Below are 21,472 nucleotides of genomic sequence, written 5' to 3'. Positions count from 1 at the left end.
TGCAATAAATGGGGTCATTTTTCTGTAATATGGAAGGAAGTTTTATGGCACCATTTAGCTAGAGGTAACCACTTAACCCATTATGTTTGTTTATCAGATACAAAGAAAAAAATATATCCTTCCAAGAATTTGTTCACTATCTTAGTTTACCCATCAGATTGAGGATGATAAGATGAGCTATGAGATAATTGAGTACCAAGACAAGAAAATAATTATTTCCAAAAATTTCCAGTGAAAATGGGAATCTTTGTCACTTACAGTAATCTTTGGATTTCCATGTAGCTTTTGAATTTTTTCCACAAATTCATTAGCTACTATCTTGGATTTAAAAGGATCAGATAATGCAGAAAAGTACGCATACTTGGTAAGTCTATCAAACACCACCATGATGAAACTCTTTCCTTCATACTTAGGTAAACCTGTGATAAAATTGAATGAGACATCCACCCAACGTTGGGTTGGAATGGCTAAAGTTTGTAACAGACCTGAGGTCTTAATTTTGTCAACTTTATTTTGCTGGAAAACCAAACATTCTGTGACAAACTTCTAAATATCAGGTTTAAGGTCATCCCAAAAAATTCCTTCTTAACCTTGTGGTAAGTTTTTAAAAATATTGAGTGCCCTCCTAAGGGTGAGGTGTGCAGTTCCAAAAGAATATTTTGTTCGAGTTGGAAATTCTTACAAATATATAACTGATCTTTGTAGCATAATGAACCATTTTTCCAAATAAATGTATCGGATGTACTGGGATCTTGTTGTAACTTTTAAATGAGTGTCCACGCCTCTTCATCATTCGTCCATTCATCCCTTAATTTATTTATCCACTAGTACAAAATGGCTAATTAGTTATTAAAAAAATGACTAAATTTTGCATATAAACAACAATTTTTTAGTCATTGACCAGTATTAGTTAATTTACAATATCCTATAACGCTACCAACTTTTATTCATTTGTAACTTAGTCATTAATTGGTTGTCTCAATTTTATCATCTAGAAGTATATTTAGCCATAAATTTGGTCAATAATTTAGTCATTAATTTAGTTATTAATTGTCACGATTAATGACCAAATATACAACAAAATATATTACTATACGATCCTTTGAGAAAACCAATTAATGACAAAGAAATATGATCAAAATATTGGTCGTGTTATAAGATACTATAAATTAGCTACTAATACTCATATACATGAAAATTTTAGTCATCGTTTGAAACCAATGAATGACCAAAGAAATATGACTAATTTTTGGTCGTGTGATATGATACTGTAAAGTAGCTACTAATAGTCGTATATATGTAAGATTTAGTCATCATTTGTAATCACAAATTTATCATTTTCAGTATCCATTTATCTTCTTTTGCTAGTTTCATATTCATTATATAAATGACTAATTTAATAGTTTATATTCATTTCATTTACTTCTATTAATAATGATTATAAACTACTAATATAGTCGTATATTTATTTTATTTGTGTTCATTATTAATCAATATGAACTATTAATTTAGTAGCTTTAGATTTATTTTATGCGTTCATTATTAGTCAACATAAATTAATTAGTATGATTTTGTGAATAAATTAAAAAAATTTCATACAATGCACGTGTTCATCTAATGTGAAAACACAAAATTGCGTATGTTTATTACAATACTAAATAATATCAAATACATTATAAATAATTTCAACTACAAAAATTATATTATATGAAATTTAAAGTATTACAATACGAGTTTTCAACTTAATATTGGTTGGACTACAATTGACACCTAAAATAGTCTTTCATCTATTCAAAACATTATCATTATTTTTCCAAGGCATTGTAGGTGAATTCACAAACTCTAAAGACTTGACCATCAGTCTGTATGTGTGTCTCCCATGTGAGATATTGGCTTTAAGGGCATCACTACACTCGTTATCTTCTCTCTCTTTCTACATTTTTCACTCTAGTGTTATTTTTCTCTTTCTTCAATTCATGCTTCTTACCATCAATATTGAGTTCATCTTCTGAAAATGAAAGAAGATGCAATGCAGAGTATAATAAATCAAAGACTATGAACATTGGAATATAAAATAAAGTAGAATATAAAGGATTTATACGACATATACGTCAACATCAACAATGTCAATGCCATTTTTTCCATAGAAAAGTAAGAAAATCTAACAGGTTTTCTTCATTTGGGCAATAGTTTTTAGTTGCGTGATAGTGGCCACTATGTGGTTGGATGACCTCTATAAACAAGTAAAATAAAATGTTAGCATAGAAAATAACACCTTAGGAACTTAGTATTCAACCTTCAAGAAAATCTTAGGCACAATCATACAAACTAAGTTACATACTAAGAATATCAAACAATAGATAGCTTGTGAAAACAAATGGAAGTGAAAAATGATCAGTGTAAAAAATATCCTTATTGCTTGTCATAAAAGAGTCATGTTCCCTAAATTTGGAGATGATTTTGTCCATGGTAAAAGTTCCTGGATATTATGACCTATTATTTTAGGATCATGAGATTAATCCAACATCATATTGGATTGTGGAGACAAAATGATTCAAATTTCCAAGATGAGTACCTCAGTTGGTTGAATGAAGGTGTTAGCTGTGAGAAGTTTCAAAACCTTAGGAAAGTAGAACATGAAGGCCCAAGAAAATATATCACCACGGTCCACTAAAAGGAAAAATTTCAATCACACAATGGCCTCTGGTAGTACATTTCATTGGATGGATATCACACTCTGAGAGACTATTGTCTAATATAATGAGAAGTGTACATATATTTTCACAATGCCCCTCACAGTCAAACCCTAGAATCATGTCCTATAATATTAATCATATTATACTAGTTAATTATAATTATGATTATCAAATAATTATTAGTTTGAATAATTAGTCTGAAATTGCATTTTGAGTTTTTATGTATACATGAAAATATTCAAAGAAAGGTACTTTTTGTGACTAGTTAATTTTGAGTGAATCTAAATACACAAGAAATTATGGTGCCTCCATGTTTCGCTAGTGGTTATCTTCTCATCGTACAAATTCCTCCCATGTCCTCTACTGCTTTTCGTGAAGTCCTCTTTGATGATTTCTAATGCCAATGCAATGGAAATTTATCGTAGATGTTTTTCTAAGCCAAGGGGAAGATCCATAGGTAGCAATCAATAAGTAGCCTCAAATATATTATTCGAGACCAAAATGTAGTAATTATATGACAAGCCAAGCAACCTTGCACGTTAATCAACTTGCCTTTAATATTGATTAATAATTTCCTTGCATGATCATGTAATACAAGAGTGTCAAGTAGGGACATTTAAAGCTAGTCATCCATCAATATCACCTTTGAGAGTTCTTAATAGTTAATACTTCCTATTACACACACAATAAATCACCAACTTCAAGCATAGTAATATAAAGAGGACGAAACTAAATTTAAAAGAAATGCTACGAAGACAAATGTGACTAATCTCGAGTCAAGAAAATACCAAGCCCTTCACATTGAAAAGAATTCTTAGGCACTAAAATAGAAAAACCTTCCATTGAATCATTTTCACCTTTTCTTTAATTTCCTTAAAATTCAGAACACGACTTGCAGAAAAAATTTCATTGAAAAAGGTCTCAAAATCCTAACAAATGTTGGAGTGATTGTAGTATCAATTAAACATAAATGGAATCATTCAATATGCTTTTAACTTGCGGAACAGATCGAATAATATGAAGCTTTCTCATCCCTTCATCCTAATCAAATTGTAATATGTGGGTTCCAATTAAATAATCAATTTCCCTCCAAGGTAGTTAAGAGATCACTTTGGATAAGGGCTTCTAGAAGCATTGAGATAATAGAAAGTCAATTAACTAGGAGGAAAATGAAGCGCTTTAGTGGGTGCTCCAAAATATTTGAAGCAAAATCAAAATGATTTTATACTCCCTCCACGTATTTTAAAATAGAAACCATTCAACTGCACCTTTATGTAATTTGTAATTCTTTGAGAAATAATATAGAATTCACAAATATTCTCATGAAAGAGGAATATTCATAATCCTAATAAGTTGGGCTCTAACAAATCACCAATTTCATGTAGTGAATAAATCTTACGTAGTAGATTCCAGTTATTGAAATGACCACTTTATTCTTAATCTCATTACAACAAACCAAATTCAACCCTAACTAGTTGGGATCTAAAAAATCAAGAATTTCATGTATTAAAGAAAACTTACATGGTATATCCCAATTCTTTGCAATGAAAAATTAATTATTGATATTATTACAACATAGATAAATTCAAGAGTACATACATATTTCCTTATCTGAGACAAACTTTGAACACATTCTAAGATTTCATATAAAATATAATGATATGATTTACCTGTAGGACATGAGAAATCTATCTACATCTACCACCCAACACTAGACAATAGTGTTATTGAGACACCATATCATGGTATTAGAATCATGTAGATAGATAGTGCTATAGAGAGACCTTGAAACTCCTATTCAACACTACCCTCAAGCTTCAAACTGATCAATTGATTTACTTCGGTAACAAATTATAGTGAGATCTCGTTAAATACAAATCGATAAAAGCCATTTATGATAGTTGTTGTTGCTTTCTCTGGATCTATCCCCTCTAGAAATATAATAACCAATCTTCCCCAATTTTTGAGGTACTTTCTTCGTGTTCAATGTGGATTGTTGGGTTATTCACCTGGAAAAAGTTGCAAATATTAGATGCATAATGGAAATAAGCATGCAATTCAATATTTCCCCTAAAGTCTCTTGTGGGAATTATAAAACACCATCTAGTTAAAACATGATATATGGTAGTAATAGAAATCTACCCAAGATCCCACTTAAGAATTCAAAATTTTTCAAATAGGAGACGTCTTAAACAATATCAACTATTTAATTGCATAATCACACTAAACTAGACAAACCTTTAAAATATTGAAAAGTGTGAAAAAAAAATGGAGTTGGAATATTAGAGTTACGTCAAGGTCGATATAGCTGCTTGAAATGTAAATTCTATATAACATTCTAAATATTGTTTTTCAATCAGTTAAGAGACTAACCTTTTTTATCTTGGGTTAATAAATTAATACTTCACCAAAAATAGCAATAGTTCTGAATTAGTTCTATTCACCAACCAAGGGGAAATTTTAAACTAGTTTGAAAATGCTTACTCGTTCCCCTACCATATTTTTGATATTTTATTTGTATTCGGATCTAAGCTATGTGTAAAGTAAATTCTACATATTTTACAATTTTAAATGTAAAAAATTACCCACACTGAAGTTAAATTATTAACATATGCACAATAAGATATAATATGCATCAGCTGTAAGTAATATGAAGTTTACAAGTTATACTAAGACAAAAAATTTCTCATGTGGGCTACGTGTAATGTAACTTCTACATGTTTGACAATTTTAAATGTAAAAAATTACCTATAGATATTTGACAATCTATAAATCTAAAGAATTAATCAAACTGAAGTTATACAATTAGCAAATGCACAATAAGATACAATATTCATCAACTCTAAGTAATATGAAGTTTACATGTTATATTAAGACATACTTTTTCTCATCTAAACTACATGTAATGTAACTTATACATATTTGACAATTTTAAATGTAAACAATTACCTAGATTAAAGTTATACAATTAACATATGCACAATAAGATACAATATGCATCACTTGTAAGTACTAATATGAAGTTTACATGTTATATTAAGACAAACGTTCTCTGATCTAAACTACGTGTAATGTAACTTCTACATATTTGATAATTTTAAATGTAAGAAATTACCTAGACTGAAGTTACACAATTAACATATGCACAATAAGATACAATAGCATCAATTGTAAGTAATATGAAGTTTACATGTTATATTAAGCCAAAATTTTCTCATCTAATCTACTTGTAAAGTAAATTCTACATATTTGACAATTTTAAATGTAAAAAAATACCCAGACTAAAGTTATATAATTAACATATGTACAAAAACCTGAAACCTTAACCAAAGCACTTATCAGAACTTCACATATTTTCACCTATTTAATCCACCACCATTCAAATCAAGATGAGTGCCAGGCTAAGTGCCCACTGCTTCTGGTTGAGTGGACCAACATTTAATCGTAGATCTTCGACTACAAAAGTGTGATCTATAAAAATGGGAATATTCACACTAATTAAGACCCATCTCTCGACACATAAATTTTTCAAGCCCACTACAACAAGAAAATTGCAGAAAGGTGATGGATCTCGAGTTTTGAATGAGAGATCTAGCGTAGGGGGAAGCCTCCAAGAAAGGAATTCACCGAAGTCCGATCCAGATTGCCTTTCTCCCGCCCTTACAGATCTAGGTCTAGACATCCACATAGTCTGGAATTTAGTGGCCTTCCACCAATTACCCCATTATGGGAAAGCTGATCGTAGCTCCCAAAATTTGTGAAAATTTGAATCCTGCCAAGACACTTCCTAACTAGATCTAGATAGTTGTAACTTGTGAAGATTTTATTTGAACCCAGGGCTAAACTTGAAATAATATATATATATATATAATGGAAAAAATAAAACAAATATTTATAATGGAAAAATAAAAGATATAAATTGTAATTGGGTTAAATGATTTTTTTTTAATAAAAAAAATTATTTTTGTGTTAGGGGCTAAATTAAAAAGAAGAATAAGTTAAAAGTGATATTCTGGATGAGTGTAAACATTTAAATATTGGCTCGATTAATAATAAAAATTTAAATTACTAAAAATAATAAAAACAATAAAAATCAATTTTGTTATATTTTGATTTTTTTATTAACTTGTGAATAGTCTTTGTTACAATATCATGGGCCAATACCATGGCTTATCAATAACACAAGCCCAAAAACCATAACTTATTTCGCAACCAAAATATTTTATAACAATATGAAAACATTCTTAATCATGGATATTAAATTTTTAAAAATATGCTTTGTTACAATACCATGGTTCAATACCACATGCCCAAAAAACATAAATTATTTCACAATCAAAATATTTTATAACAATATGCCAATATTATTAACCATGGATATTCACCCCCACATTTCCATTGATATTATGATCTTTTTAATAGGCTTTGTTACAATTTCGTAGCTTATCAAATCCACATGTCCAAAAATCATAACTTTATTTACAATCAAAATATTTTATAACAATATGGCAAAGCTGTTAACCATGGATATTCACCCTCACTATCCTATGGATATTAAATTATAGATAGGCTTTGTTACAATACCATGGAACAATACCATGTCTTATCAATACCACATACCAAAAACCCATAACTTATTTCATAGTAAAAACATTTTATCTTAATTTAAATTTATAACATTTTTTAATTGAATCTAAAAGGGAAAATGTTGCAATTTGAGATATATCTAAACCCTCTATCCTCGCGACTACTAAAAATATTCCCATAGAAATTAAAGTAACGTTTTAATAAAATTAGGCTAAGATGGATCTATGCTGGTTAAAGAATAATATAGATGCATCTTAGCTAAAGATATATAAAGAATCAACATAGATCCATCTTAGCTAAGGTTCAAGGGATGAGATAAAGCAAACTTACTAGCAATAATCCATTAAATATAGTGCATGATTTTTTTTAATTTTCCATTATTTTATTTTCTTTGACATGATTGATCCAAAACATAGGTTTAATATTTTACAACCAATTAATTTTTTTTAATTTAGATAATTTCTTAAACACAATAAAATGTGATCAAATTTAAGAGAGATTTGGGCGTTGGGGGAGAGGGGAAGAGAGGGAGGGGAATAGTGAAAAATTTGGAGGGAAGAGAGAGAGAGAGGGAGGGGGATAGTGAAAAATTTGGAGGGTAGAGAGAGAGAGAGAGTGATGGGGGAGAGAGGGAATGAGGTGGGAGAGAGGGAGCAAGAGGAAGGAAGAGAGATAAGGATATAGGGAGAGGGATAGAGAGAGAGAGATAGAGAGAGAGATGGAGTTGGAGGGGGGGAAATAGGGAGGAAAGAACAAAGAGATAGAGAGATAGAGGTGGATATAGAGAGAGAGAGGAAGTGAGAAGGGAGAGATGGAGAGAGAGTAAGGGAGAGAGGAGATGATGGAAGAGAGATAAGAGGAGAGGAGAGAGATAGGGTGAGAAGGGGAAGGGAGAGAGATGGAGGCATAGATATGGAGGGGAGTGCAAGAAGGAGAGGTAGAGGGAGATGGTGATAGAGTTGGACAGAAGAGAGAGAGAGAGATGGAGAGTGATTAGGGGAGAGATAGAAGGAGGTGTGAGAGAAGGGAGACAGAGGAAGGAAGAGAGAGATGAGGAGAGAGAGATGGAATTGAAGGGAGGGGGAGATGGAGGGAACAAGAAAAACAAAGAGGGAGAAACGTGGAGAGAGAGGGGGTGGCAACGGAGACCTAGAGAGAGAAAGAGGGAGAGAGGAGAGCATAGAGAGGGAGAATGGGAAGAGAGAGAGAGATAGAGAGAGAGAAGGATAAGAGAGGGAGAGGGAGAGTGTGTATGTTTGGGGGGTGAGATAGAGGGAGGGAATAACAAGGAGACACAAATACAAATATAGATATTATATAGTATTATATAACCAACCTAGATCCATCTTAACCCCAGATCTATCAAGTGCTGAGAGGGATCTAATCTCTTGACATGCAAATATTTCCTCATGTTTTGCACTAAAAAAAGAAGTTTGCACCTCGAGAGATTAGATCCCTCTTGGTGCTTGATAGATGGGGGTTAAGATGGATATATGCTATTTAATGTGAAATTATAGTAGTTTTTTTTTTTTTTTTTTTCAATGTGGTTCACGGGCACTCAATGAGTGGCTGCTACGTCCACGTAGAGAAGCGGGGCAGTTCCACCCGAAGGGATCTGCCGGTCGGTCATGTCAGGCCTAACCCCGAGGGTGTCGAGGAGATTTGACCCCGTGACCTCCCAACTGGGAAAGTGCTTAGCAACGGGAACTCGACCATTTGAGCTATCCCTTGGGGCTAAGAAATTATAGTAGTTGTTATTTGATATTATAGTCTTTCAATTTAGAATTTCTCTTCAAATTAATTTCAAATTGGAAGTAGATCAAATTAGATTCATTGAATATATTTTTAAAAAATATATAAAACAATTATTTTTTATTAAAAATATATATTTTTAAAATTACAAATTGTTAGAGATAAACAATGCAAAGTTGGCTCAACTATACACCATGTGAGGATGAAGAAGTGTTTAAGGAATGATAACATTTCATCCAAACTTTAACAACCTTTCAATCATCTATCACTTGTAAGTTTAGATTGCTTGACAGAACTAAAATGACTAACATAAACAACTGATTCATATTATTGTAATACTTGTTAGGTAGTAGTATTTTTGTTCCTAGACTAAATTAGTCATTCATGTTAGTATTTTTTAGTTGTATTTCTTATTATCTAGTCATATATTTTAACCCATGACTAAGTTAGTGATTTATGTTAGTCGTTTTTACTTTGGTCACTTAAGGTTGCTCATTTTTGGTAGTATTTCACTTGGAAAAGTTACGGTGACTAACTTTCTTAGTCACCTAGTCACTAATTTCTCATTTTCTACTAGTTATCCAATAAGGATGGATAATAGAAATGGTATAAATAAATGCTTCCCATCCTTATCCTTTCCTGAGAATGCATTTGCAACAACAATTTTATTTCCTTTTTCATAGATGATTTCAAAGTCTTAACCCAACATATTTGGGACCCATTTATGTTTCTCTTCTGAAGATAATTTTTGTTCCAAAAAGTATTTAAGACTATCATGATCTGTTTTTACCTTGAAGTGCCTTCCCATTACATAAGGTTGCCATTAATTTAGTGCATTTAGAATTGCCAAGATTTCCTTCTCATAAATAGGTTTGTGTAAATACTCTCCCTTGATTGGACGACTTTCAAAAGAAATGGGTCTTCCTTCTTGCATTAAAATAACACCAATTCCATTTCTCGAGGAATCACATTCCACCATATATTGTTTTGTGAAATTTGGCATAGTTAGGATCGGTGCTTGGCACATTGAGTCTTTAATATGTTCAAAGGACTTAGTTGCTTCTGGGGTCCAATAAAATGCATCTTTCTTCAGTAATGTTGTTAAAGCTGCATATTTTCTCCCACAATTCTTAACAAGCTTTTGATAATACCCTGTCAGCCTAATAAATCCTCGAATATGCTTTAGGGTTGTGGGGATTTTCCATTCATTAATGACTTTAATTTTGTTAGGGTCTACCTTAACACCCTAATGAGATACAATATGACAAAAATGTTCCGCCTCCTGTAACGAATGAATCATTTGGAGGTTTTTGTATATAATGTTTTATGCTCCAAAAGTTTGAGAACCATCTCAACATGTTGAATATGATCTTCCCAAGACTTCTTGTAGATTAGTATATCATAAAAAAATACTAACGCAATCTTTCTAAGGAATGATTTGAGAATGGAATTCATCAAATCTTGAAATGTAGAGGGTGCATTAGTAAGGCCAAAAGGCATGACCAAAAATTCATAATGACCTTCATGAGTTTTGAATGAAATTTTCGGAATGTCTTCAGTATTCATTCTAATTTGATGATATCCTGAATAAAGATCCAAATTGGTGAAGGAAATTCCTCCACGTAATTCATCCAACTATTCATCAATGACAGGATTGGGAAATTTATCTTTAATAGTGATCTTGTTGAGCTCCCTATAAACTAGAAACATACACCATGATACATCCTTCATGCGCACCAATAATACTGAAGTAGAGAAAGAGCTTGACTACATTGAATTATACTGGCCTCTAGCATATCTACAACCATACATTCAATTTCAGTCGTTTGGGCATAAAGAAATGTATAGGGCATGATGTTAGGAAGAAAACTTAATGGGATTAAATGAATAGCATGACCATGATCATGAATAGGTGAGAGCTCCTCGAGAGTCTCAAATACCTTGGAATGATTATCCAAGGACATTTGTAGATCTAGATATATATATATGATTTCACTATTTCATCATTTAGTGAGCATAATTGTGGAATTACGCCTCATTGTTCTTTCTTCAAAATATTTTTTATGTCATTAAAGCTTATTACGTTCCCTTGTGTCCTTATGATACACCTTAATTTAAATTTCTTTCCTTCCCAAGAAATTTTCAAGAAAAGTTCTTTAAAATTAAAATCTATCATCCTAAAAGATTGTAATCATTGGACTCCTAGTACAACATCAGCACCACCCATTGGAAATGGAAATCATTGGACTATTCAATAGATATTACTCCAAGGTTAGATTGATGTTATGGCACTTTCTAGAGAAATTTATAGTTCCTCCATTTGCAACCAACGCTTGACACTCTGGTTTTGGATATAGAAATCAATTCAGTTCCTTGGCTATCTTAAAATGATTAAAATTATCGGTACTACCTAAATCAATCAACATTATTACCTTTTTCTTCTTGATATATCCTTCTATCTTGAGATTTTGAGGAGTGGTAATTCCTGCCTAGGAATTGCAAGATATGGTTGGATTCAAGTCTTCTTTCTCTAGGGTTGGTTCCTGGTGTATATCCTCCTCTTTTGATGTTTCTTGTTCCTTTTCTTCATCCTCTTCACAATCTATGTAAAATAATTTATTTTCATAACACTTATGACATTTATTATATTTTCTATCACAACTGCAACAAATCCCTTCTACTCCTTTTTCCTCCAATTTTTTCGGTGTTAACCTTTTATATTGGGGAAGGATACGAGTAGCAACACTTCCATCCTTATAGTTGTGAGAGGTAGACTTCCTTGTTTCCATAATTTTTCTTTCAAATTTTTTATCATCCTGAATTCCTTCTCTAATGAATAAGGTGAACCTCATGTTGGATGTTATCCTTTGAATTCCCTATGAAGACATAAATCCTATGCTCCTATGGAATATAAATTACCCTTATATTTAATTTTTGGAAGTCCTCAATGTGCCCCGCCATTGAACCTTTTTGTTTGATAGTTATCAATTTCCTAAAGAAGGTATTGCTCTTTGTAGCCTCATAATGTGCTATCATTTCCTATATAAAAAATGATCAAGTGACAAGTGGTTTATTAGAACAAAGCCATCGATACCATAAAACTAGTTGGGTTCTAAATATAAAGATGTAATGTGTACCTTTTGTATTTGTTGCACATCATGGGGATCAAAATATTGCTCCGTCTGTAGTATCCATGTTACCGGATACTTGCCATAAAAATTTCTCATATCGATATTTGGAATATGGTGGATCTTAAACCCAAAATTGGAGTCTCTAAAATAATAATTCATATTCCTCTTTTGCCAATCCTAATTCTCATGGATTACCTTCTCACCACTCGAAAGCCTTTCTTGTAGCAACTTTGTCAACCCTTCCTTCAACCCTTCCATCTTGACATTCATCATTGCTTCCACATATTTTAAACCATCCTTCAAACTTTCCATGTCCCTGTTTTTTTACTTTTAAACCATGGATCTTAATTTTTGTGATCACTTCAAATTCATTTTTGGTTACGCTTTGTGAGAGAGAAATTTATTGCACTTGGTCTCATAATTTTGATATATCATGTTGCATTTTTTCCTCTTCTTCATGCATCATAGAGGAGCTTTTTGGTTGCTTACTAGGTGTTTCCATTTTTTTGTTTCTAGTAATTTTTGAATCAATCAAAGATATATATGATTCACTATGCCCTTTGAATCAGTTCAAACTGATTTTGCAAACAAAATTTATGCAAAATTTAAAAAAATACACACATTTTTCCCTCTTTTAAAAAGATCAATATTGAAATTGTTGTATCTCTATAATTTCAGATCTCCAAGGTCTGATACTAGAATAGCCCTCTGAGTCTTCTGCCCAACCCCATAAGTCATAATGATATTTGATTCTCTGAGAAAACTCTATGCCCAATCTCCAACGATGACTGGATTACATACAGGCTTAGTAGAGCTAACTTGTGGAGTGCCACGTGCCATTGTTTTGACCTTCAAACATAAAATTGATATACGAAAAGTTAGAGTCCATGCACTTTCAGTCACGTTTTTGGAATTCAAATATGATGTTTGGCCATAAACTTATGATTATTTTCCCTAGGTAGTCTGTTTGAAATGGAATTTTGGAGCCTGGAAACACCATAACTTCCTCAGATCATATCTCTAAAAATTTAGCAAACAAAGATCTGAAATTTGTACATGAAGTTCACCAATATTTTCACTCTACATGGTTTCAATTTAAATTTCTAAAGCCTTGTGGAAAAAATTTATAGCGAATATGCCAATATGACCTATTTGAGGAAGTGAAACCCTAGAATCCAAAGCTCTGATACCAAATGTTATGCAACCAACTCATATAAAAAATATATCAGTGACTTAAAATTTATTTTATTCGAGGGGGAAATCTCCTTTACGTTACATAAATGAACAATTCTTGGATGATACAAATGATAAGACCTCCTTTGTATATATAGGAGTCTAACGGGTCACAATATTATCATAGCCTACATAAGAATAATAATGTAAGGGCACAACATTAACAATATTGGAATTCTATGGGGCATAACAATAACAATATGTGGGATACACGGGAACACATATAACAATAGGGGGTTACACTAGTATTATAGATACCGAACAAATAGCCTCTTCGAGGATAACGTGTCTCAATTGTACCTTAACTTGGGTAATAACTTTCTTCCACAACATTACTTCTCTCTGATCTAGGAAGCATAGGTGTTTGACTAGAAATTTTCCATCCGATTCGACCTATATCCACAGTCATTTTATCACTCTTAGTCCTTGTTGCGAATAAATTTTATAATAATTCTATACATATGCATGTATAAATGAATTAATTGTGTATTCTGCCAATCAATTATATGTGTAGGATCATAAATATCATTTTTCAATAATGAAACATGAAACATGTATGTGGCTAGGAAAAGCTAGCTAAGAAGTCACATACCCAATTCAGGCCAGGATCTGAATTGGGACACAAAATCGGGGGGCCTGTTTGGAACAACCCTCTCACACTATAAAGTACTCCTCTTAGGATCTAGCCACACATACACATAATCCCCCACTTGAAATTGTCAGTAGCTTCCTTTTTGTCAGCATAATTTTTCTATATTTCTTGGGAAACTTTTAAGTTACCCCTAACCTTTCTCACTGTTTATTCCATTTCTCTCAACACATCAGGCCTTCTCATTAATTTATCTTGTGATTCACTCCAATTATCAGGTTTTATACATCTGTGTCGATATAATACTTCAAATGGACTCATTGTTAGGGAGGCGTGATAGCTCTTATTGTAAGAAAATTCTACCAAGTAAATATAGTCTTCCCACATAGTCAGTTGTTGCATGACATACATCCTTAGGATTTATTTGACTACTTGATTCACTCACTCAGTAAATTCCCATCTGTTATGTAGTGCTAAACTCTATCTGAGTACCTAATCTATCAAACAGATCTTTCCAAAACATAAATTTAAATTTACCATCCCTATTAGAGATTACCACTTTTGGTATCCCATGCAACCTAAAAGTTTATATCATAAATATATTAGCAATGAGAACTGTTTTATAATTGGATTTCCCTGGGATAAGGTGGGAATATTTAATCATTTTATCCACTACCACCATAATAGAATCATTTTTCTTCTTATTCTTACGTAATCCAGTAATAAAATCAAGTGTTATAATCTCCCATTTCCATTTGGGAATGGGAAATAGGTGAAGCAACATGACTAGATGCTAGTTCCCAGTCTTCACTTATTGACATTCAAATCACTTAACGAAATATTCAACCACGTCCTTCTTCATGCCTGACCAAAATTACTATTTCGTCAAAGAAATGATTAACTTCTGTCGAGATGAGAATCATAAGGAATTTTATGATGCTCATTTAAAATTAATTGTTTGATTCTTACCTCATTAGGAACATATATTATGTTTCGATAGATCAACATGTTTCCTTGATTTACTTCATAAACAAGTTGTTGTTCACTTCTATTTGGTTCTTTTGCTTGCTGCCACAAGAACTGGCATTCAGGATCCCTTTGAGAAGCATCTTTAATCTATTCTTTGAAATAAGTTTTTTCTTCACTAAATGAAATTTCATAAACAAAATTAATTTTTTAGCTCAAGGCATCTGCTACTTGACTCTCTTTTCCCTTAAAATGTTTATTTTCAAATTCAAACTCACTTACAAAAGAAATCCAACGCACTTGTCAAGCAATCAACTTAGTTTGTTTAAAATAATTAGATAAACTGTTGTGATCTGTGATTAATATAAATATTTTCCCAAGAAAATAATGTCACCACATTTTTAGGACATGAATTACTGTTGTTAACTCTACATAATAAGCTGAGTATTTTTCCTCAAGTTCCTTTAGCTTCTGAGACTCATAGGCTACAAAATTTTCCTCTTGCAACAATACTCCCCCTACGCCCTCCATATAGGCATTTGTACTAACACCAAATTCCCTTTTTGGGTCAACAATTCTCAAAATGGGGGATGTGGTGAGTAATTGTTTTAATTTATCAAAGCTTCTTTGACATTCAATTGCCCACTTGAAAATTCTTCCTTTCTTTTTTAAATAGGTGATGGGATACACCACCTTTGGGAATCCTTCAATAAACCATCTATGCTATCTAGCCATGCCCATGAAAGACCATATCAACTACATTCTTTGGTATAGGCCATTCCATTATATTTTTTATTTTCTCTAGTGTTAGTGTCGGTATCTTCATCCCTCCGTTAGCTATCAAATTCTCTTGTTGCATTGCATATTAGGTGTCTCGCTCAGTCAGCTTCATTCCATTAGGAGCATGGATCATCTGACAGTAGTGGCTTGCTGTACATTTTCTCTCATGTCCTTTACCTGCTAGACCATTTTTGTTCATCAAGATCATCTGCAATCACTTTTTGTCTTTAAATTTGAAAGAGTCATTTTTAGGGTTTTAGTTCATTAGGTCTAGGGTTTCATCAAACTGGTCTTCAAAAAGTCCAATAATAGCTAGCAGGCACTTGAGGAGTTTAAAGAAAAAAGTTCCAGTATCAATAAATTTCACTCATAAATGTATTTTTCCTCAAAACCGAAAAACATAGTATTTTAGGTTTTATTTGTATAAATTCATGTATTTTCAATTCTTTAATATGTACATCACTTCAATGGCAACCTTTGTCACCTTGACAAGCATCAGTAGCTCCATCCCCTATAAGGCAAATAAAGATCAAGTCATTCAGTTCATCAAAAGGCTCAAAGAAAGCAAACTGCTCAAAAAACAAAGATGAAAGCAAAGTGACATTGCAAACATTATTAAAGTGGGTCTCATGAAACAAAAATTAAAAGCTCTTGTGCATAAATCATTCTTCTCAATCCAAAAGCTCATTTTCATTCAAAGAACAAAGTGTGAGCAAAGTGAAGGCCGTGTTGAGCCAAAGGAGCAAACTTGGAGAAAAACAGTGTAAAATTGTGGGCACGACGCACTGGGTGAGAGGCACAGCGCACATAATAGGCGTGATGCATAGGGTTGCGGTCTCCAGTGTTAATATGAACTGGCACGGTGCACACAGGAGGCACAACACATTGGGTTTGAGGTGCGCCGCATAGAGCTGCAAAGCCCGTTTCACTCAAAAACTCCTCCAAATTTCCAAAATTGCTCAACTCTCCTAGCGTGCAAGTAAGTTAAGCCCTCTTCCTTGCTAGTGAAGGAGTTTTTCATACAATTTATGGTGGTTGTGTAAAAGGAAAATCAAACTCTACTTCCTTCTCATTTCTAAAAAAATATTGCCTCGGGTTTGTACTTGTCATTTTGCTACCAAGTTTATTCTTCCACTCCATTTTTCCACTTCTCCACTCATTTTCCTAGCTTATCCACCCATTCCTTGATTCCCATATTTAGTCATCCCTATCCCCAATTCCCATTTTCCCAAATCCTAACTATAAATCCCCAAGCCCTAATTATTGTCCCTAAAACTTACGTATCACTCCCTAATCCCCTGTTTCCCAAACAAAACCCTGTCCTAATAGTCCCAAAATCCCTCATACTTTCTCCCCCCACAGTCCCTCATATACTTTTCCCTTGGTGGCAGAAAATTAAAAACACCATAAACCTTCTACTACTTATTAAGAAAGCACACCCACCAGCAAAAATGTAATCTGATCCTTCATATGACTGTGAGGAAGAGACACACAGTGACTCCCCAATAGAAATACATGCACCAAGGAGACATCATAAGGGTGGAAAACATATATGAGAGGAACCTACCACCCTTGTTGAGCTACAGGCCCACCCTCTCGCTATCACATGCTTCCAACACCAATCCTGCTATGAGTTTTGTGAGATGGTTACGAGAGTCCAATATCATCTGAGCTGGCGTGATTGTTTGTGCTTCATTTACATAATGATCAAGCCACTCTAGTTGGTGTAACATTCAATTTAACACCAGAGTCTATTTCTCTAGCAACCGACATTTCTAATATTCGACAACAATGGAATAAGAGGCAGCAAATTGACAGGGAACATTATGAACCATACATCAAGCCTGATTATTTGAGACAACTCAGCAGAGTTTTTCCCTTTTGGTACCTGAAAGATTCATATGCTCCTTTGATGAAACTGATAATGAAATACTTCATTTGTGAGGGCTAGTTTTCTTCCCTATATGCCTATCATATCAGGTTGTTGATGCACTTTACCATGGTGAGGATGATGAATCTCCCCTAGTTCATGTACCGAAACATTGAGAAGATGACCACCCTAGTACAACAAAAGACTCCTCAGTAGCAGTTCAATAGTATATATCATTTTGCTCTCATTAAGATTGTGGTCATGCATCAGCTTGGTTTGCAGGGCATCACATGGGAAGATTTCATTTCTCATGATTTCTTCACATCTCCTCAGGTACCTCCAGAGACTTTTCATGAGGCAGGTGCACCTTCTCATTAGCAGGAGGGTCATGAGACACAGACGGCTAGTGTGTCGCTGTTTGTCACCTATCAGAAGGGAACTAGATAGTTATTTGCAGCAGCAAAGAGAGTATTATCTCCACCGGGCATGGAAGAGGTCTCGCTTCCTTCATGAGCACATTAGATTCAAGACAGGGGAAGAGGCCATTACATGATGAGGGGCCTTAAGGTGAGTAGGAGGCTGATTTCATTCTCATTAAGGGTGATGATACTGGTTTGGGCCCACAATGCTCAAATCTCAAAGAAGTCATCAAAGAGCAATAGGCAGACATCAATGCTTTTTCCATCAACTTGGAAAGAGCCGAGTGGATAATAAAGTACCTGGAGCAAAGAAACAAGCAGCTTGAGGATAAACAAGTGATTATCGAGTTGCAAAACATATGAGAAAACCGCCAAGCTGCCAAAAGAAGGAAGGTGAAGCTCACATCACTTGAGCAAGAAATCAATGCCGATTGAGAATAATGGCTTGAAAGACCTAATATCGACTTGGAGAGGAGGTTGGAGAAAGCCATCAATGAGAATAATATGTTGAGAAACATGGCATATCGTTATTTGTCAAGGAATATGGTGTGCCAAGCTAGAATCAGGAGCTTGAAGAAAAAATTGAAGAAGAGATCGAGGAGGCAAAAAGCACAAGATAAACTTTAGATCTCGGATAAGGCTACCTTGGCCCAACATAGAACTTGATGGAGAGTACTCAGCCCAAATTTCAAAAAATTTGGGACACTTTTTTCATTTTTGGAATTTTTGGGCTAAAACATAGAATTTTCTGCCCTATGCGTCGTGCCACCCGACGCTCGCTTTTGATCGGAGCCTAAAAATGACAAAAACTCAAAATTTTTGGATTTGGCATGAAAAAATATGCTTTCCTACCAATGGACAAGAAATTTTGACAAGTTTTGAGCCCTCGAAAAGGTAAAAAACACTCAAAAAATGACCTTACTGCCCCTATTTTGACACATAAGAAGCAGTGTTGGGAGTACTCAATTCTGGAGGGACAAATGGAGGAAAAATTCAAAAATTATACTTGTGTTGGAAAGTAGATAGGTAGATCTTTCCAAAAAGCACACTTGGAGCAACTTTGGACACTAGGAAGGCCTCCAAAAGTGGCTACAAACAGGCACTATGCATAGAGAATTCAACGCGGCGCATAGGGAAAATTTTGCTCAATTTGACCAAGTATACTCTGTTTTTCACCTAATTCTTTGACAATTTGACTTTTCTCTTTCTTGATGTCAAAACTATGATGAAATTTAATTTAAATTGATGGATCTTGATGTAATTATGTCAAATTTTCACTCATGGAGGTAGATTCATCCATAAGAAGTTAGTTTGCAATTGAATGAATCAATTCCCTAGTTTTTAGAGGCATGTTTTTCCACTACCTGATTTGTAGTTCTCAGTTTAGAATTAGTTGGAACAACTCCTAAACTCATGAGCTTGACCCCTGGAGGCTAGGATGAGTTGTTGTTTGCCTATATCTTATGTTTTTTCAGTCACTAGCATGGTTGGAATTTTGGGAAAGCTTGGAGCTTATTGTATACTCATTTCAATAGTTTTGGCTAAGTAATAGACGAGTGGTTTGCAGCACTCTATGGGATTCATGTGGCATGTTGCTTTGATATTGTGTTTCCTTCTGTAAATTGTAAGTTTATATGTGTTTTACGTATGCCATTATCTCTCTTGCTTCTTCTTAACTAAATCAAACAAGGATAAAGGTAGAATCCATTGAAATTGTAGTGCTCTACCTAGAGTTTGCTTAGTTATTAATGTTTTCAGCTGTTTGAAGAGGATCCTTGAGGTTTTCTTGCCCTCTTCAACTCCTCACATATCTAAATATTTCCATTTCATTCAATCTGAAGTATCAAATCACTTTCCTGCCTTGCCCCATTAAGACCTCTCCAAAAATTGAGCCTCATTCCCAAGACCCAAAAACTGCCTTTCCATTTGAGTGAACAAAACATCATCAAATTCAATCAAGCCCTTTTGCGTAGATACCTAGCCTAAAATCAGTTTTCATTCAATTCATCTCAAGTCTCATTGATAATTTTTGCTGAGATTGACAGGAGAGAGCCCTTTCTCGACTTGGTAGGGCTAGCTACCAAGTTAAGCTTGGTTTGATGTTACCCTAGATCCTACCTTTCTTAGCGTGAGGTAGATTTAGGCCCTAACATAGTGGCGACCATCTTTGGGAAGATATTGTTTGTTTGTTAGTGTTCTTCATTTTATAAACTACAGATGGAGCCTGAAGATTAGCCAGGTAGCGTTCGAAATGCTTTTGCTTTGCATTAGCGCAAGTAGATAAACGCTACTTCAGTCAATCTTTGGTCTAGTCTTATAAATGGGATATCTAACTTGCAAATTGCCCCAATACATCTGAGAATTATAAGCTTTTGGATGATAAGTTTAGTGTTTGATAAGCTGAACAAGCTGGTAATGTCCATTTGATTTCTTGGAAATAATAACACACTAGCTTACAGAAGATATGCCAGAGCAAATCCGGATCCTGATCCACCTCCTGTGTACGAAAATCCCAATCTTATTCCGAGAATCCTTCGCCAAGAAAGTTCTGTGATTCCAACATTTAAATCTCATTCATGTCCTGTTGTTTTTTAGTATCTTGAAGATCTTGAGTTTGATGAGTAGTTTGAGTTGTCATTGTTTGAAACCAAATCGGAAAGTGTTCTTGCTTCTACTACCTTAAATCTAGAGTTTGTTAAAGATCTTGAAACTGAAAGGGCCAATAAATCAATTGACTATTATATCATGAATCTGCTCCAAACTTCAATTGTGGCTTCAAATATCGTTGATTTCTTAGAGACTGCATCTGCAACCCTTGGGTCATCTGCAATTTCATCTAGCTCTGGAATTCCTTCTGAAACTCCCTTCATTCCCACCATTCCCAGGCAACCTTCTATCTTTGATAAAAAATCTGCAGTGGTGTCACCTCCGTCCACTCCTTCTACCCCTCAAGCATCCAAGATTTCTTCACCATCATCCCCACTGCATACACCCCATACACTAGTTGTACCCACTTCCCCAACATCCCCAAGACTAATTGCAATTCCACCAAGAGAAATGGCTGCTCGTTTTGCACCCCTTGTGCTGCCTCAAAATTTGGATGATATGCCCGCCGATTATCAAAGAAAAATTCCATTGTGTGATGGCACTCCTCACGGTGTTGCAACTCAACAACATGTGGACAGGATGACAGATTTCTTTGACCTTCATGAGATTGATGCTGAAAATGTGACAATGAGACTGTTTGTACAAACCTTTGGTGGTGAAGTAAGGAAATGGTTTAGAGCTTTGTTAGCTGCAAGTATCACTACATTGGCTAATATGCAGAGACAATCCTTGGATCACTGGGAAGTGAAGAAAAATCCTCTTCAGATTCTTTCCGAATATGAGAACATCAAGCGGAATGTTGGTGAGTCTATTCAAGATTATTGTATTAGATTCAATTCAGT

Source organism: Pinus tabuliformis, chromosome J (genome assembly GCF_031772625.1).
Source record: "Pinus tabuliformis cultivar Carrire ecotype Pingquan chromosome J, CPIR1, whole genome shotgun sequence".
Taxonomy (NCBI): domain Eukaryota; kingdom Viridiplantae; phylum Streptophyta; class Pinopsida; order Pinales; family Pinaceae; genus Pinus; species Pinus tabuliformis.
This window is presented reverse-complemented; position numbering follows the sequence as displayed.